Consider the following 16,356-nt stretch of genomic DNA (forward strand, 5'->3'; position numbering starts at 1 on the left):
AGAACTTTAACACTGTGGCAAACAAAAGAACCTTGTAACACAGGATCTTTTTGGATCTTTCCTCAGGGTTGGGGGACGGAAGCTGCTTGTGAGTTTATAACTTTGAATTTCCAGATTTCAAGGCATTGTAGCAAAGAGCTATAATTACGGTATGTGGTTTAACCCCAGCCAGCAACTAAGCACCACACAGCTGTTTGCTCACTTTCCCCACCTCCCACTGAGATGGGGAGGAGAATTGGGAGGAAAAGTGAGAAAACACACAGGTTGAGATAAAGACAGTTTAATAATTTTAAGGGGGGTGGGGGGTGGGGTGGGGTGGGATGGGGAAGGAGAAACATCAAGGAGAGAGAAAAGTAAAATCCAAGAAAAAACAAGTGATGCAAACCAAAAACAGTTATATACCACCAACCAACTGATGCCCAGCCAGCCCCTGCCAACCTCCACACAGCCCCCCACCTCAGTTTTATTGTTAAGCATGATGTCATGGGGTATGGAATATCCTTTTGGTCATTTGGCATCAGCTGTCTCAGCTCTGTTCCCCCCCAACTTCTTGTGCGGCCCCCCAGCCTACTTGCTGATGGGGCAGTGTGAGAAGCAGAAGAGGCTTGACCCTGTGTAGGCACCACTCAGCACTAACTAAAACATCAGGGTGTAGCAACGGTGTTTTCAGCGCAAATCCAAAACATAGCCCCATACAAGATACTATGTAGAAATGTAACTCTATCCCAGCCAAAACTAGTACCTTAGTTATCAGTATGTTATCAGTGTCTACTGGTTTTATAAAACAGCAGTTAAAAACAAGGAGGACTTGTTGAGGACTTTGCAAAAAAGAACGTGGAATTAAACAGACAGGACTACTTGAACTATGTTAAAGGAATGCTGTTCATAGTCTAGCTGCTTGCACTTGATCCTGAATTTCTTTAAAAATGTCCAAGATTTTGCAATTTGGGTGTACTGTTCTCTTCAGCAGCAAGATGGATTACTCATTTGAAACCTACTTGCCCGTAGTGAAGACTAAGATTGCTAATATGTAGATACTAAACTGAAAGATGATTTGCTCACTTTCCCCACCTCCCACTGAGATGGGGAGGAGAATTGGGAGGAAAAGTGAGAAAACACACAGGTTGAGATAAAGACAGTTTAATAATTTTAAGGGGGGTGGGGGGTGGGGTGGGGTGGGATGGGGAAGGAGAAACATCAAGGAGAGAGAAAAGTAAAATCCAAGAAAAAACAAGTGATGCAAACCAAAAACAGTTATATACCACCAACCAACTGATGCCCAGCCAGCCCCTGCCAACCTCCACACAGCCCCCCACCTCAGTTTTATTGTTAAGCATGATGTCATGGGGTATGGAATATCCTTTTGGTCATTTGGCATCAGCTGTCTCAGCTCTGTTCCCCCCCAACTTCTTGTGCGGCCCCCCAGCCTACTTGCTGATGGGGCAGTGTGAGAAGCAGAAGAGGCTTGACCCTGTGTAGGCACCACTCAGCACTAACTAAAACATCAGGGTGTAGCAACGGTGTTTTCAGCGCAAATCCAAAACATAGCCCCATACAAGATACTATGTAGAAATGTAACTCTATCCCAGCCAAAACTAGTACCTTAGTTATCAGTATGTTATCAGTGTCTACTGGTTTTATAAAACAGCAGTTAAAAACAAGGAGGACTTGTTGAGGACTTTGCAAAAAAGAACGTGGAATTAAACAGACAGGACTACTTGAACTATGTTAAAGGAATGCTGTTCATAGTCTAGCTGCTTGCACTTGATCCTGAATTTCTTTAAAAATGTCCAAGATTTTGCAATTTGGGTGTACTGTTCTCTTCAGCAGCAAGATGGATTACTCATTTGAAACCTACTTGCCCGTAGTGAAGACTAAGATTGCTAATATGTAGATACTAAACTGAAAGATGACTCAGTTTTCTGATATCTGAATACCCTGAAGTGCCTTTGAAGCAGAAAAGAGAAGGTTAATACAATGTCATATTTTTTTTCCCCGTGGAAAATAACATCATCTGTCAAATTGACTCTAAGGGCTGTCGTCATACCGTCCTTTGATCCAGCCTTTTCATAGGTACAGTTCATGTGGAGGATATGTAATGGCATGGAACGTTATTGCAGTGAACAGGTCTAAAGGAAGAAACGTTTCAGGGTTAAATAAAACTCAGTTAAAACTCAACTCTTCCATTCTTTTAAAGCTTGTTTCTTTTTCATAAATATTTTCTTGTTGCTTTTTCACTCAACCAATAGCATCTCTTCTTCAGCTGATTACAGCAGTTCATAATGTAGAAATGTAACTCTATCCCAGCCAAAACTAGTACCTTAGTTATCAGTATGTTATCAGTGTCTACTGGTTTTATAAAACAGCAGTTAAAAACAAGGAGGACTTGTTGAGGACTTTGCAAAAAAGAACGTGGAATTAAACAGACAGGACTACTTGAACTATGTTAAAGGAATGCTGTTCATAGTCTAGCTGCTTGCACTTGATCCTGAATTTCTTTAAAAATGTCCAAGATTTTGCAATTTGGGTGTACTGTTCTCTTCAGCAGCAAGATGGATTACTCATTTGAAACCTACTTGCCCGTAGTGAAGACTAAGATTGCTAATATGTAGATACTAAACTGAAAGATGACTCAGTTTTCTGATATCTGAATACCCTGAAGTGCCTTTGAAGCAGAAAAGAGAAGGTTAATACAATGTCATATTTTTTTTCCCCGTGGAAAATAACATCATCTGTCAAATTGACTCTAAGGGCTGTCGTCATACCGTCCTTTGATCCAGCCTTTTCATAGGTACAGTTCATGTGGAGGATATGTAATGGCATGGAACGTTATTGCAGTGAACAGGTCTAAAGGAAGAAACGTTTCAGGGTTAAATAAAACTCAGTTAAAACTCAACTCTTCCATTCTTTTAAAGCTTGTTTCTTTTTCATAAATATTTTCTTGTTGCTTTTTCACTCAACCAATAGCATCTCTTCTTCAGCTGATTACAGCAGTTCATAATACTTTGCAAAACAAAGCAAATAATATATTATTAAAAATAGAAAAAAAGCAGTTCTGCATTTGAGAGCTAACATGGTATAGTCCCATTATGATTTTGGAGACAGACAGGGACATTGCTTTGTGGCTTTGCTAGCAAAGGGTGTATTATTCTTCTTCTCATGCAGGTGTATTATTGGCACACAACTTCAGGGATTTCTACCTTTTCAGAATATTGCCTTTTAATATCTTTCCATTCTGTATTGGCTTTACATTGTTGACAGTAGTTGTAGTCCATGACAATGTGACATTAAGTGGAGCCCTGTATAGTCCGTCACTTAATACAAAATCTTGTAGATGCGAAAGTATTGATAAGTGTTTTCAAACTTACTGTTTTATGGCAGACTGAAGGGATAGGTATTTGAGGGGAAATTTGAGCCATGGACAGTAAAAGCTCACGTTACGCTTCCAAATAATTTGTAGTCTGATTAGTTTGGCTAAGTCATTCCAAGTGTAAAACTCACTGGTCTTGTTGACTTCATACATTTGCTAGACTTAATTTGCAGGACCCTACAAAGACAATTTCATTTTCAATTTGAGCTAGATGGGTATGAAATTGTTTCAGTTCCTCAAAATTTCTTCTTCTCTCATTGGGTGTGGAAGAAGTGGATATGGGCTTTGTGGAGAAGAGCTTTTTTATTACTTATTCTTAACACTAAAAATAGTACTGATGGTCTTCATCATTACAGTAGGTAAGAGGCTGTGTGGACAACTAAGGGCAGTTGAACTTGAAAGGCATTGTGCACTATCAGTTCCCCTGAGGGTAAAAGCAACATTAAAAGCATGTCAGTATTTCCTGTCACTTGTGTAAAGTCTGTTTACCGAGACACTTGGATAGTAGACAAGACAGCATATTATGTACAAGTGCATTAAGCTTGTGTGGAATTGGGTTGCTAAGAAATGTTATAGAAGTACTCTGAAAAACTCTGAAAATGAGTTTCCAAGTGTGATTCCTGTGGCGTTTGAGTTTTTTGTTTGAGGACAAGTTGTAATGTATGCAAGCAAGAAAAGCACAGGGTCTGCCCTGCAGATAAGTGGGTGTTTCAGTGGTTTGGTGGTCTGTCAGATATCTAACAATTTTAATAATCCTGAGAAATTTGGAAAAATTATACCAGCAAGCAGCATTGTCAGTGGCTCCCTTGTGACCACAATGAGTTTGGATTTTCATTCTGATAACTGGAGAAGCTGGAAAGTAGCTGTACACTGTGAATGTGAATAGCCTGTATTCATTCTCTTTTTTGACAGTGGTCAAAAGTGGGGGCCTAATACACCCTAAAGCAGGGTTAATGTATACTTATAACAGAATTGCTCTCAGCCCTCAACTGTTTGTTGCTCAGGAACTTTCAGGGCCACTGGCAGATTCTATGTGTTTAGAATCATCACAGTAGATCTCTGTGAACTCAGAAAAGAAAGTTAGTTCTTTTTTCTCTTCCTTGCCTGTCTGATTAGATCTTGTAGAGCAGAATAATTTCAACACCTCTTTGTGCATGCCTGGTTTATTTCACTTTCAGTCGCTTCTAACAAAACAGCAGAAAAAAGTATTTGTGGCAGTGAAGGTGATTGAATGTGTAGTGCAAAAGTGTAATTTAATCTTCAGTAATTCTGATTATCATCTGCTTTCTTGAGCCATTAAAAATTCTTTTTGTTGTTTGTGCCTGTTGTCCTTTTGTGGCAATGCATCATCTAGCTTTCCAAATCTAAGTGGAAGAGAGCAGTTAACATGCTTTCTCTCTCTGTCAGGGTGTTTAACGATGTGTACATCAAAATAACAGCCACTTACAGATGTCAGTTTAAACTGCTATAACTTGTTCATGTGTGTCTGTACCATAAATAGTAAAGTAGCTCTAAAATGAGCTGGCTAAATAGAGTCATTGGTCTGTAAAGTAGTGGTGGTGGGTGAACTGCTCAAGGCCTTTTGGGTCAGATTTTTCCCCTAAATGGAAAGTGTGAAAGGTTTGTTATGGAAGTGTAAAAGGGTTTTTCAGAGTTGCAGAAGATCGCAGGAATTCATGACTTGTTAAATGTTAATAATCTTTAGCTGAAGAATAATTCACAAAGTTAATTAAATAAAAGATGGGAATTAGTCATGTCTTACTAAATTCAGATTTTTTCTCTGAGATCTACACCAGGTATGTACAGAACACACTAAGAAATTGATGGAGTGCAACTGTGGTGCAGGATAAGAGCACTTTTGCTTACATTCAGAATGCTTTATGCTTTTTGTGTCTGAGATTGCTAAACTATTATCCAAAGCTGCCTTGGCAGCTTCAGAGTTGAAGTTTTCAAATGTCATTTCTAGATATCCTGTCATACGGTAACACGAGTGGCTTCAACACTTTGGTGGTTGAAAGTGTTACTGGCAAAATACTGCAACTTGCTGCAAGCTACCAGGTCGTTCAGATTACCCTCAGAGCAAGATTCAGATGAATTACAATGTATGTATATTGAAATGTTTTGCAGCAAAGTAATGTGTTTTAAAAAAAAAGATTTTTTTTTTTAGTCAAGTAAACTTTCTTATCTATACAGTATGAAATGTGGCTGGAGTTCTGACCTTTTTAGCATTTCCGAAGTGTGAGTGTTGTTTTCATGATATTCATAAAACCGTATGTTTTAAGATTAGCATGGAATTCATGTTAAGCTCCTGGGTATTTCACAGAATATTAGATAACATAAACAGTTTTAAAATTACATAGAAAATGGGCCATAGGTTATTTCTGCAAGTGCGGGTGATTAATTAGTGACAGTTGGAGGTAGAAGCAAAACTTCTAGTCTCTTAACCACAGCTGCAGGTTTGGCGCTTATTTAGATGAAACATAGATTACATATTGTGAGTTACATAATTTCTCTGTTCTTAATGATTAATTGAGCCCCCGTTGATAATCTGTCCTATTGTTCTATAAGGATGATGCAGATTTTAATGATGGTATAAGTTAATGTGTTGGCATTTATAGCTAATGTTGCAACGTTTTGTTGAGTCAAGAATTAAAGTACCATTAGGCTGCATATACCAAACATAGATATTAGATCAGTGAGTAATTCTATGCAGTTTAAGTGTGTTAGCCTTCAAAATGATTAGCAAGGACTACTGGATGATGTAACTTAGCAGTAGTTAGTAAGTTTTCACTTCTCTTTTTACTAACAGGAGAACCAGGTAGGACTGTGTGATGGTAATAACAATGAAATGCTCAGTCTGGGTGCTGATGAGAAACTTCAAGAGAATTGTGAGTAGGCTAGGAGATGGTTTGCATCTTGTGTTGGTATTTTTTGTATATTGAGACTGCGCTTAGGCAAAATTGGGTGGGGGGGAAAGGTAGAAATAGGTTCAAATGAAAATTTAGTAACAACACAATGCTGTACAATTCAGCAAAATCCTGAAAGAGACCAAAAATTCACACAAATTCTCATTCATATCTTGTCTCTAAGACCTTCCTGTGTCATTCACAAAAATACTTTGTTCTTTCTCATATTAGGAGACTTTTCTATTGTTTTCTTTTCGTTAAAATTAAAATCATTGTTTCTAAAGTGTTTCTTTAATGCTTTCATTTCTGTATTGAAATTAAAGTTTAATCTAAAAAGTGTATTTTCGGACTAATTTTGCTAACCAATTTGTGCTATTCTGTGCATATTGGGAGATGCTAGCTTAACACTAATTTGTTCTGAAGAAAATTATTAAAGTGTTTGTAGCTAAATTGCATTGATCTTTTTATAAAGTAATTACATAAAAAACTTAATTAATCTGTTGCTAATGAGTAAAATTTTCCCGGTCACAATTTGTCCAAAGTGCTCATACTCAGCTTTCCTTTCATTTGTAGTAGTGACAACATTTGTGTTAAATCTCAAATAGTCTCTGAAAAGTCTGACAAGTTCTTGTAACTGCTTGGCATTATAGGGCTTTCACCACTATTAGCAGTAGTCACTAGTAACTAATTGCTTGGATTTTTACCATTAGGTTGTGCAATTTTACTTAAAGCAAGTGTTAGTGAGACAAAAGAAATGCTGATGGCCTGTTTGCAGTAGTGCTGTTGCTGATGATGGTTGGGAAGGTGCACTGGTGTTAAAGGGGTAGTTGTGACAAAACACCAAATCTATCAGTCTTAAACTGGGCCTGCAGTAGGCTGTGTTAAGATTAGCAGGTAATATAAATTGCCACAACCTGCAGAAAGCAGCTTTTGACCTTGGCTGATCCTCACCTGAGTCTAGTTGTACACCGGGTAAGGTTTTCAGTTCGTGTGTGCTTGAGATGCTAGTGAATGAAAAAATCTTAGAAGAGTCTTCATCTCCTGTTCACTCAGGTGGCTGGTTGCAGTCTTTTTTATAAAATAGAAAAAAAAAAAGTCACAGCTATGAAAAGGAACTGTTGAATGAGTGGGAAAATTGGGCTGCATTGGTGTGTTTCTGTAACTGGTGAAGACAAAAAGACAAAATACTGTTTAAAATTAATAGCTTTTCATAGTAAGTATGGAATTTCTTACAAGCATCTATCTCTTTTCCTGAGAAAGTGTTGGGTTTCTGCTATGCTCTGGTCAGTTTTGGTGGACTGGGATAGCTAATAAAGGTGTTGAATCTTGTTAGGAAAATGTGCTTTCTGACATCAGGAAATACTAGGCTTTTGCCCTTGAAACTTTCTGACCCTTCAAAGTGTGGCTGACTTTATCTAGGAACTCCAGATTAGGTTTAGTCATTAATCAAATCCATTAGGGTCTCATTGAAGATATTTTTAGAAAGAGTAGTATGAAACTGTAGTAACAGGTGGTGTACTTCTGGAAAAGAAGAAAAGTAATAGTTTATTATGTCTAAGCTCCTTCTGGTATATTTCATTTTCTAAAAACTAATTACTGAGTCTGTAATTGTGAATAAGTTTTTTGAACTTACGTAAAACGAATTGCCTCTTATTATTTAGAACAATTAATGTACAAACTTTTGTCCAAATTTGGATATTCACAGTTGCCTGGATTTTTAAGGAAAACAAACTTTGAAATAATAAAATACGGAGTTCAACAACTTGTGGTTCCTTTTTAAAAAACCACAAATTTTCTATTTACTTTCACCCCTGCTGTTTAAGGTTCTATTTCTGGTTCCTGCTTCCAGCTGTCAGGATCTTGAAGCCTTCTCCAATGCTTGCCAGGAGAAACAGGTGTGGAGTGCGCTTCCTTTGATTTCTCTTCTTGGAATCAATGGCTCCCTCTGCAGTCCTTTTAAGAGAGACTAAAGTGTCTCAGATCCTCTGCCATTCCACCTTTTCTTCTTTCCTTGGGAGGGAGGAATACAATAGGTACAAAAGTTTTGTCTTACCTCCACCTTCCACTCTTTTTCTACATACTCAGGACAACTGCGTTTCCTCTGTTTGGTGTAAGTCAAGAGAGACTAAAGGCTTGAATACGCCTTTTCAGAATGCTTGCGGTTAACCGGGTCTGTTGTGGTAGCTGTGTATGGCTGAAAGTTAGTGAGGACTCTGGGCTCCAGCTTCCTTCAAAAGAAGAATAAGAGGGTGATGATAAAGTGAAGAGAAACTGAGAGACTTGTGGGGAAGAAATGTGCGTAGGAATTTTATGAAAACTATGGGTGGAGGAGAAAAAGAAGAGTATTTTCAGCTAACTGTGGCTATTATCTCAAAAATAATGAATTAATAGATAGCCAGGCCTAAGAACTAGTTTTAAGAAAATGTGAACAATGTCTGTGGGATTTTACTGGGGCAGTTTGCTGATTGTTTTCAGGAGTCTCTTAGTCAGATGTATCTCTTTGAATTAAGAGGAACTACGCAGTAAAGTGACTTTTACTTTTAAATGTCAGGGAAAGCTGGAAATTGATATTACTTTATCTGTTTTCCTAGAATTTTTAGAACACTAAATAAACTACGTAGCATTTTCTAGCAAAAAAAAATAATATTAAAACTGCAAATTTCAAAGTGAAGAATACAGATCACTGATCATGAAATTGTTTAATAACTGTAGGCAAGCAAAGGAAAATCAGAGGCAAGGTTCTGCAAAGACGAATGCAAAAATTGCTGCACTGGATCAGGCCCTTGGAATGAATTTATGTGTAACTTCCCCTTTCACTTTTCCATTTCTGGCAATGAGATAATTTTTAAAAAAACTGTCTTCTATTGTTTTGTAATCCGCCAATACACAAATAAATCTTCATCCTTCATAAGGATATATAAAACTTAAAGTCCACAAGGACTTGTGAAATTTGGTGTTGCAATCTATGTTTTTACAACAACTAATTTTTTGCCTGCTTAATAGTATATTTTCCAAATAATTTTAAAGGTATTTTTCTTAGACCTTTCCACACTGAAGTGTGGGTTTTTACTGGGTTGGGAATTTGGTAGGGGTTTTTTTTTCTCCTATATATTACCTCTCAACATTAAACTGAACCTGCTCCTGTGTTCCTAGGATTGCTGGGAAATTCAGGTTGGAAGGTCTCTAATCTCACCTCCTGCTCAAAGCAGGGTATCAGCTATGAGGTGAGATGAGGTTACGAGGGATTTTATCCAGTCTGGACTTGAAAACCTTGAAGGAAGGAGACTACAGAACTTCCCTGGGCTATTTGTTCTGGTGCTTGACTGTCCTCATGGTGAAAATGAGTCCTCTTATGTCCAGACTGGACCTCCCTTGTTTCAACTTACGCTCATTGCTTCTTGCCCTGTCACAGGGCACCAGTGTGGAGAGCCTGACTCCTTGCTGATCTCCTTGTAGATGCAGGGAAGCTGCTGTTAAGTCTCCCCAAAGCTGTCTCTTCTCCAGGCTGAACAAGCCTAGCTTCCTCAACCTCTCCTCGTAGGGCAAGTGCTCTGGCTCCTTGAGCATCTTGGTGGCATGCTGCATCCACTTTATGGATGTATTTATTGTACTGGAGGACCCAAAACAAGGTGCATTAGACTGTATCTGGAATAATAAGCACTGAGTGGAGGCGATAATCAGTTCCCTCATCTACTGGCAAGGCTCTTAATAAAGCCTGGGATACTGTTGACCTTTCCTGCCAGGGTACACTGCTGGCTCACGATCAGCTTGATATCTGCCAAGACCTTTTCCACAGAACTGCTCCCCAGTCAGTGGCCAGCCTGTATTGTTGCCAGGGGCTCTCAGGTGCAGGGCTTTGTGTTTGTCCTGTCTGAATTCATACCATTCCTGTAGCATCCATTCTGCCAGCCTATCTAGGTCCATCTGAATGGCAGCCCTGCCCTTGGACATGATGATTGAACCTCTTCAGTTAAGTATTATCTTAAAATTCTGACCAGAGTACACCCTACCAGCCTTTCAAGTCGTTGGTGAAGTTATTTAATGCCCTTGTCCAAGAGTAGACCCCTGCAGCATCCCACTTGATACCAGCCTCCAGGTAGCATAAAATCCAGTAACGATTATCCTCTGAGCCTGACCAGCCAATTGTTTCCTACCAGTCTAGTTGTTCATCCATTCTGAAAAGACATCTAGCTCACAAATACTCAATGTCTTGAATTTCCCATGTCCTCGTGTCTTGATGCATTTTGTTAGCTTTTTTAATCAGTGAAAACCTACCAATTAATCTGTATTTTGTGTATTGAACAGCTTCCATGTTTGGAAGTACTTTCTCACTCTGTGATTAATTTTCTTGGTGAACTTCTTGTGAGAAACTTTGTCTAAGGTACATGAAGCCCAGCTCTTTTTTTTTCAGTGCTGATATAATCATACCATATCTTCTTCAGGTTTTTATAATGCAGATTTTAGTCATTTCAGATACTTCTGCCTACTGTCTGAAGCAGAGCAAGCTCATTAACATTTCTTAAAGTAGATGGGGGCTTCTACTTGCTTTAAAAGAGATTATGTTGAGACCTACAATCTTGTTTCTAGCTCAGGTATTTTATTGTTCTTAATTATTTGCCCATTTCTTTGAAATGGTAATTTTGATAGATATGCATGCTAGATGACAATGTGTCTGGAACACTTCTGTCACTAGCATTCTTCACATAAAATTCATAGTAAAGCAACAGTTTTATTGGCAGTGCTTCAGCAATTGCCTTGTCCTGGTAGTGATCAACTAGATGTTCCCGTTCTCACTCAAATTTCTTGTTTATGATCCAATAGGATAATTTCCCATTCCTTTCTAAGTTCTTACTGGTTTTAAAATCATTCCCATTTTATACTTCAGGTTTTATTATCTTTCTTTTTCTACAGCCTTATTAAATTGAATGTCTATTTTATATGGGAATCTTGTTAGTTTAGCACTATACATGCTGCATGCAGTTCTTTACTCCCAAGGGCTGTATTTCATCTTTCTTCCCAGTACTGGCCACAAACTGTTCCCTTGCTTACTGTTCATATGAATTCTACTCGTCTCATACCAGCAACAGGATAAAATACAGGATTTCAGGTTGTGCAAGGGTAACTCTTAAACGTTTACCCTCACTCACAGAACCACGCTGTTTTGCGATGTGGCTACAGATCTGTAGCTATTTTACCAGTTGTCACACTTGTGTTTTAACACCCGCAACAACAGAATTAGTCGAACAAATACCTTTTTCTTTAGCTAGATGGTTTTGGATCCAGATGTTAGAGCTCTTGAGAATTGGATATGGACTGAGGTACAAATAGGTTTCAGTGTGTCTGATATGGTAGGAATGTATAAAAGTCTTGAGTTATTTACAAAACTGTAATGCAAAATTTTCTTGCTTTCAAACATTGCTTTTAAATGAAGATCCTGTTTTGACTGTGGGTCTCATGGGTACATGTTTACAAATGTGGAATTACCTTACACCGATTTGATTGACTGTCTTCTGGATGTCATTACCACCAGCCATCAGTTTCTCGGTTCATTTGTGATTTTGCTTGGGGCTGTGTCTGTGCAGGCGAATAATGTAATTTCTGTTATCCTTGTTACATGTCAATATGCAGTTAATGTTTTTTCAGTATTTTTGACCTGTCAACAGGATCAATGTACAGATGAGTAAACTTGACCCTTTTGGGGAGAGGGCAGGGGCAAAAGGGAAAGTGGCTGCTGGGTTTTGTTTGGGGTTTTTTGGCTCCTTCAAAGTCTAACTAAACCATGTTACCTTTACTGACTGCATAGCGCTTCTCTCTTCTCTCTAGTTTAATGTAGTGGATCATGGATTTGTGTGTGATTATGATTTAGTTGCTTTGTTTTATGGCTTATTGAGTATTGCGGTGTGGCCTGTTTGCTGGCTTCAATTGAAGTAGAGCATTGCTAGCTGTATACCTGGATGTTTATATAAAATACTAAGTGCATGTGTTGAATTTTTGTATAAAGAGGATTTTGCTACCTGCGCAAGAAATTCTGGCCAAATGAAGTAATTAAATGAAGAGTGTGTAATTAATTAATGATCAACTATAATGTAATTCTTCTTTCCGTCCAAAGAAATTACTGAAAATGTATGCTAAAACTGTATTTTAAAAGCAAACAATTAAACAGAAAACTTCCTTAGTGCCCTTGGAATCTCTTAACATGTGAGCCAAAGGAAATGCCTACCTTATGTTGTCATTGGAACAGCATCTATTTGAGGTTCCCTTAGGCCTCTTTTTTACCCTGCTAAGTAAGCTATGCGTGTGCAGTGAAAGTCTCTTTTTCGTATAAAAGTTATTTTTCACAAGAAGTACTCAACTTTCACAGCAGTTTCTGTCTGTGGTTAATAAGTTTCTTTGAAAATTCTGATTTTTCTCCAGAGTTGTTGATAGACATAACCTTTTTTAAATTCCTGCTTTTATGTAAGGAAGAAGCAGTAAAAGCCGTACTTACTCAGAATGACGAAGGAATCCCTAACAGAGCAAAGCTTAGAACCTAGATACCCTGTCTTCTGCTATAGCCATTAAATCATTCTTTTTCCCTTGTAAGATTTTCTGAAAATTGTGCTATAAAATGATACTATAGCAATGGGGTTGGAGATGTACGGATGTTGCTAAGAAACTATGTGATCTGTTCTGGACGAGCCACTGTGGTAAAGGGGCTGTCTTAAGTTGTTGCGTATGGAAAAGGGCCACTTTAGGTGATGTGCATTTTGCTCCACCGATTTCTGACCTGCAATGCTTGCCTTTGCAGATGGAACATGAGGATTTTGTAATGGAGGGGCATGGCAAGACTCCACCTCCTGGTGAAGAAAACAAACAGTGAGTCACACGTTTATTTAAAAAGGGCCTTACCATAGTAAATGGTGTGAAGCACTCTTGTTTAAATGTGCTGGGAGCATTGGTTGTTCGTTTGGTGCTTGCCCTTTTGGTTCCTTAAATATCCATATATAATAGTGGATGGTGGCTTAAAAAAAAAAAGCAGGATGTTGACTTGCCTAAAAGCATAGAAATATGCATTGCAATTTCAGAAGGTAATTCAGAAGTTGTTGTAAAAGGGATAATCATTCTGGAAGCTTGGCACTGAAGTAGTGAATTTGTACATGGAGTTTTTATACAGCTCTTCTTCAATGAAATAATGTGAAATATGACAGAACCACGGCCTTCTTTTTGGTGTGGATATAGTAGATTTGTCCTCTGAAATATAAGCCTTACTCCTTTAGAATGTGTTTTAATAAAGGAACAGAAATTGTAGACAAAATACTTGTTCAAGGACGAACAATTTGAGATGCTGGTATGCAGTGCTTTAGGAAACAAGCTTGATCAGAGAAGAAAATGATGGATTTCCATTAGCAAAAGGCACATATGGCTTTTTCGTATGACTTCAAACTGAAATCCTGTAATCATTGGGGTTTTTTCCTGGGTTCTTGTTCAGATGGGAGGAACAGAACCTTGTCCTAGAAGTGTTGCAGTGATGGTTGTCTTACGTATTCTTTTCTTTAGGTAATGCAATTGTAATTCAATTTTGATATCATAGTTAATTTTTTTCCTGATCTGCCTTTCAGAGCAAGCGAGAAGGTGGTCTTTGGGAAATCCACAGCACAGAACTTATGCCCCCCCTTATGCCTAGTTGGATGTCTCCTTGTGAGAAGGAGGAGGTTCTTGTTGATCAGCAGTACATCTGTTGCAGGAAGGCTGGGATTTGACTTGGGGTGAAGGTCTTCCCTGCCTTCTATTAAGTTAGCAATTGTAAGCAATTGTGAGAAACCATTTCTGAAGTAGCCAAGATGAGTTCATGGAAGTTCTAGTGCTGAACATGCACATTCTTTGCATCATGGAAGTGAGCCAAACTTCTCAAAGTAATTGCTGCTATTTCTTTCTATTCAGACTGCCCAACTTACTGTGGTACCAAGAGATACAAAGCTTGTTGAAGCAGAAACTTTCAGAAAGTTCCAGAAGAAAAATCAGTACAGAAATAAAAAGTAGGAGTTAGATTTCTGCTCTTCTGAATTGTTTCTTATGATGTCTATTAGTATAACGAAACACATTATTGCAGTGAATAATCCGAGGGATGTTGTATTGGATTTATCATAGCACTGTGTTTGCTGTCTTATTTTAGGTGCAAGTGGAAGCTAGAATTACTTTACAGTTGACCTGAATTCTAATTAGAGCTTTCCGAGTCCCTCACAACATTCTCTCTCTCTCTTCTCCAAAACTGTGGTTATTAGAAAGAGAATATGAGATTGGTCATAGGTAGGATTTCTATTTTTTTAACTAATAAATTTATGTTCAAATGGCATCTGGGATCTTGTCATACAGACCCTGCCTTAAGGAGTATAATTCCTAATAATGTTGTTAATAATATTTTGATAAAAGTCTAAAGGTGCAATTTTAGTAATGCAACTAAGATGAAAATACTTGTTTTGTGCACCTGTGTGGGTATTGCTCTTAAATTTAAATCAATCACTTCAATCTTTTTCTACCCACAATCTCAAATTTTCAACTACCTAACAAAATTGTCTGCCTTCGTAGAGCTTACCTATTGCTGTAAGTGACATTGATCTGGCATGTGAGATAAACAAATGATAATCACACAAAGGATCAGTAAATTGTATTCTTAAGTGACTCCAAAAAGCTGCATTGATTTCAAATCTTTTGCTGTAGAAGTCAAAAGAAAAAAAATAAACACAACCCAACCTGAAATGCTCTCTTCATATTATTACTTATTTGCATTAGGGGTTGGTTGGACATCCTGGAGTGGATCTGGTGAAGGGCCCCAGAGAGGGACTGGAGGACACGGGAGGAGAAGCTGAGAGCTGGGAGTGTTTAGCCTTAAGGTCAGAAGGCTTGGGGGAAGATCTTATCCTGCATAGATACCTGAGGAGGGGGCTAGGGAAGACTGAGCCAAACTCTTCATGGTGGTGCCTGGTGAAGAGGCAAAAGGCAATGGGCATAAACTGAAATACAGGAAACTTCACTCAAACATAAGGAAAAAAGCCCTTTTTTTGGTTGTGGTTTTTTTTTTAATTGTGAAATGTGGTCAGACCTTTGGAACAGGTTGCCCAAAAGCGTTGTGCCTTCTTCATGCTTTAAGATACTCAAAACCCAGCTGCACACAAACTCAACAGACCATAGTTTGAGCAAAGGGGTGGGATTGACAATCTCAGAGATCCCTTCCTTCTACAATGATTCTGTGTACCTGTGTTTACTGGTGTCCTTCTAATTGTTTTGAAATAAAATTGGAGCTTGTTAGTGAACAGTAGATCATAAGTTTGAATGTAGAGTGAGACATTCACTACAGAAATAGCTGCTCCAGCTGAAGATGCTTCCTTCTCTTTCCAGCTGTTTATCAGACTTCTTAGAGTTTACTGCCTCTACAGCTATGCAGATGAGACTTTTTTTTTTTGAGTGCTTCTAATTTGCTTTCCTGAAAAGTTGGCTGTGTTAATTTAATTGCCTTTCATAGGCATCCTGATCTGGGTAACACTGTACTGAGATTGCTGAGGAAGTAAGTATTCAGAAGATACAGTTTCGGTAACTGACCTGGGTTGGGAGCTAACTCGCATCAGGGTGCTGGAGCACTCTGCAAGTCTTTTAACTTTCTAGGCAAGCCCAGCAATTTCTTAATATTTAACTGCATTCCAAGGGAATTGGAGTTTCAGTGGGCAATGAAAGAACAGAAGCCAAAAGGTACTTTTGAGAGATTTTCAATGGAAGTTGAAGTTCTTACCCAGCCCCAGTTTCATGTGAAATTTCCTTTGCTGAAGTAATGGATTCATAATGGATTATGAGGAGCCAGCATCCATGGATGACTTCTGGCACTTTATATCTGAAATGCAACAGAGTATTTCAACTCAGTTTGACTCAGGGATAAAAGCTTGGCATTGCAAGAGTACTTTCTAGTATTAAAAAAAGAAAAAACAGAAAGCCAGAACTTGCATCAGTCTTACAAATCTTTCTTTTGCTGTACTGAACATGTCTTTTGGGCAGACTCACTGTACTAAAGTTGTAGCATTTTCAGATTTTTTTTTTTTGATCGAGCTGTAG

At 38.3% G+C, this 16,356-nt stretch overlaps 1 long non-coding RNA gene across 2 annotated transcripts in view; it reads left to right on the forward strand.

Moving 5' to 3' along the window:
• Positions 1-13,132, forward strand: part of LOC106901298 — a 41,436-nt gene extending 28,304 nt beyond the window's left edge. For both annotated transcript variants that reach the window (XR_001414300.1, XR_001414301.1), the window contains one exon: positions 13,064-13,132. This is a non-coding gene — a long non-coding RNA (uncharacterized LOC106901298). The remainder of the gene's footprint in view (positions 1-13,063) is intronic.
• Positions 13,133-16,356: the final 3,224 nt, after the last annotated feature.

This window comes from Calidris pugnax, unplaced genomic scaffold (assembly GCF_001431845.1).
Source record: "Calidris pugnax isolate Ruff unplaced genomic scaffold, ASM143184v1 scaffold44, whole genome shotgun sequence".
In the NCBI taxonomy this organism is placed as follows: domain Eukaryota; kingdom Metazoa; phylum Chordata; class Aves; order Charadriiformes; family Scolopacidae; genus Calidris; species Calidris pugnax.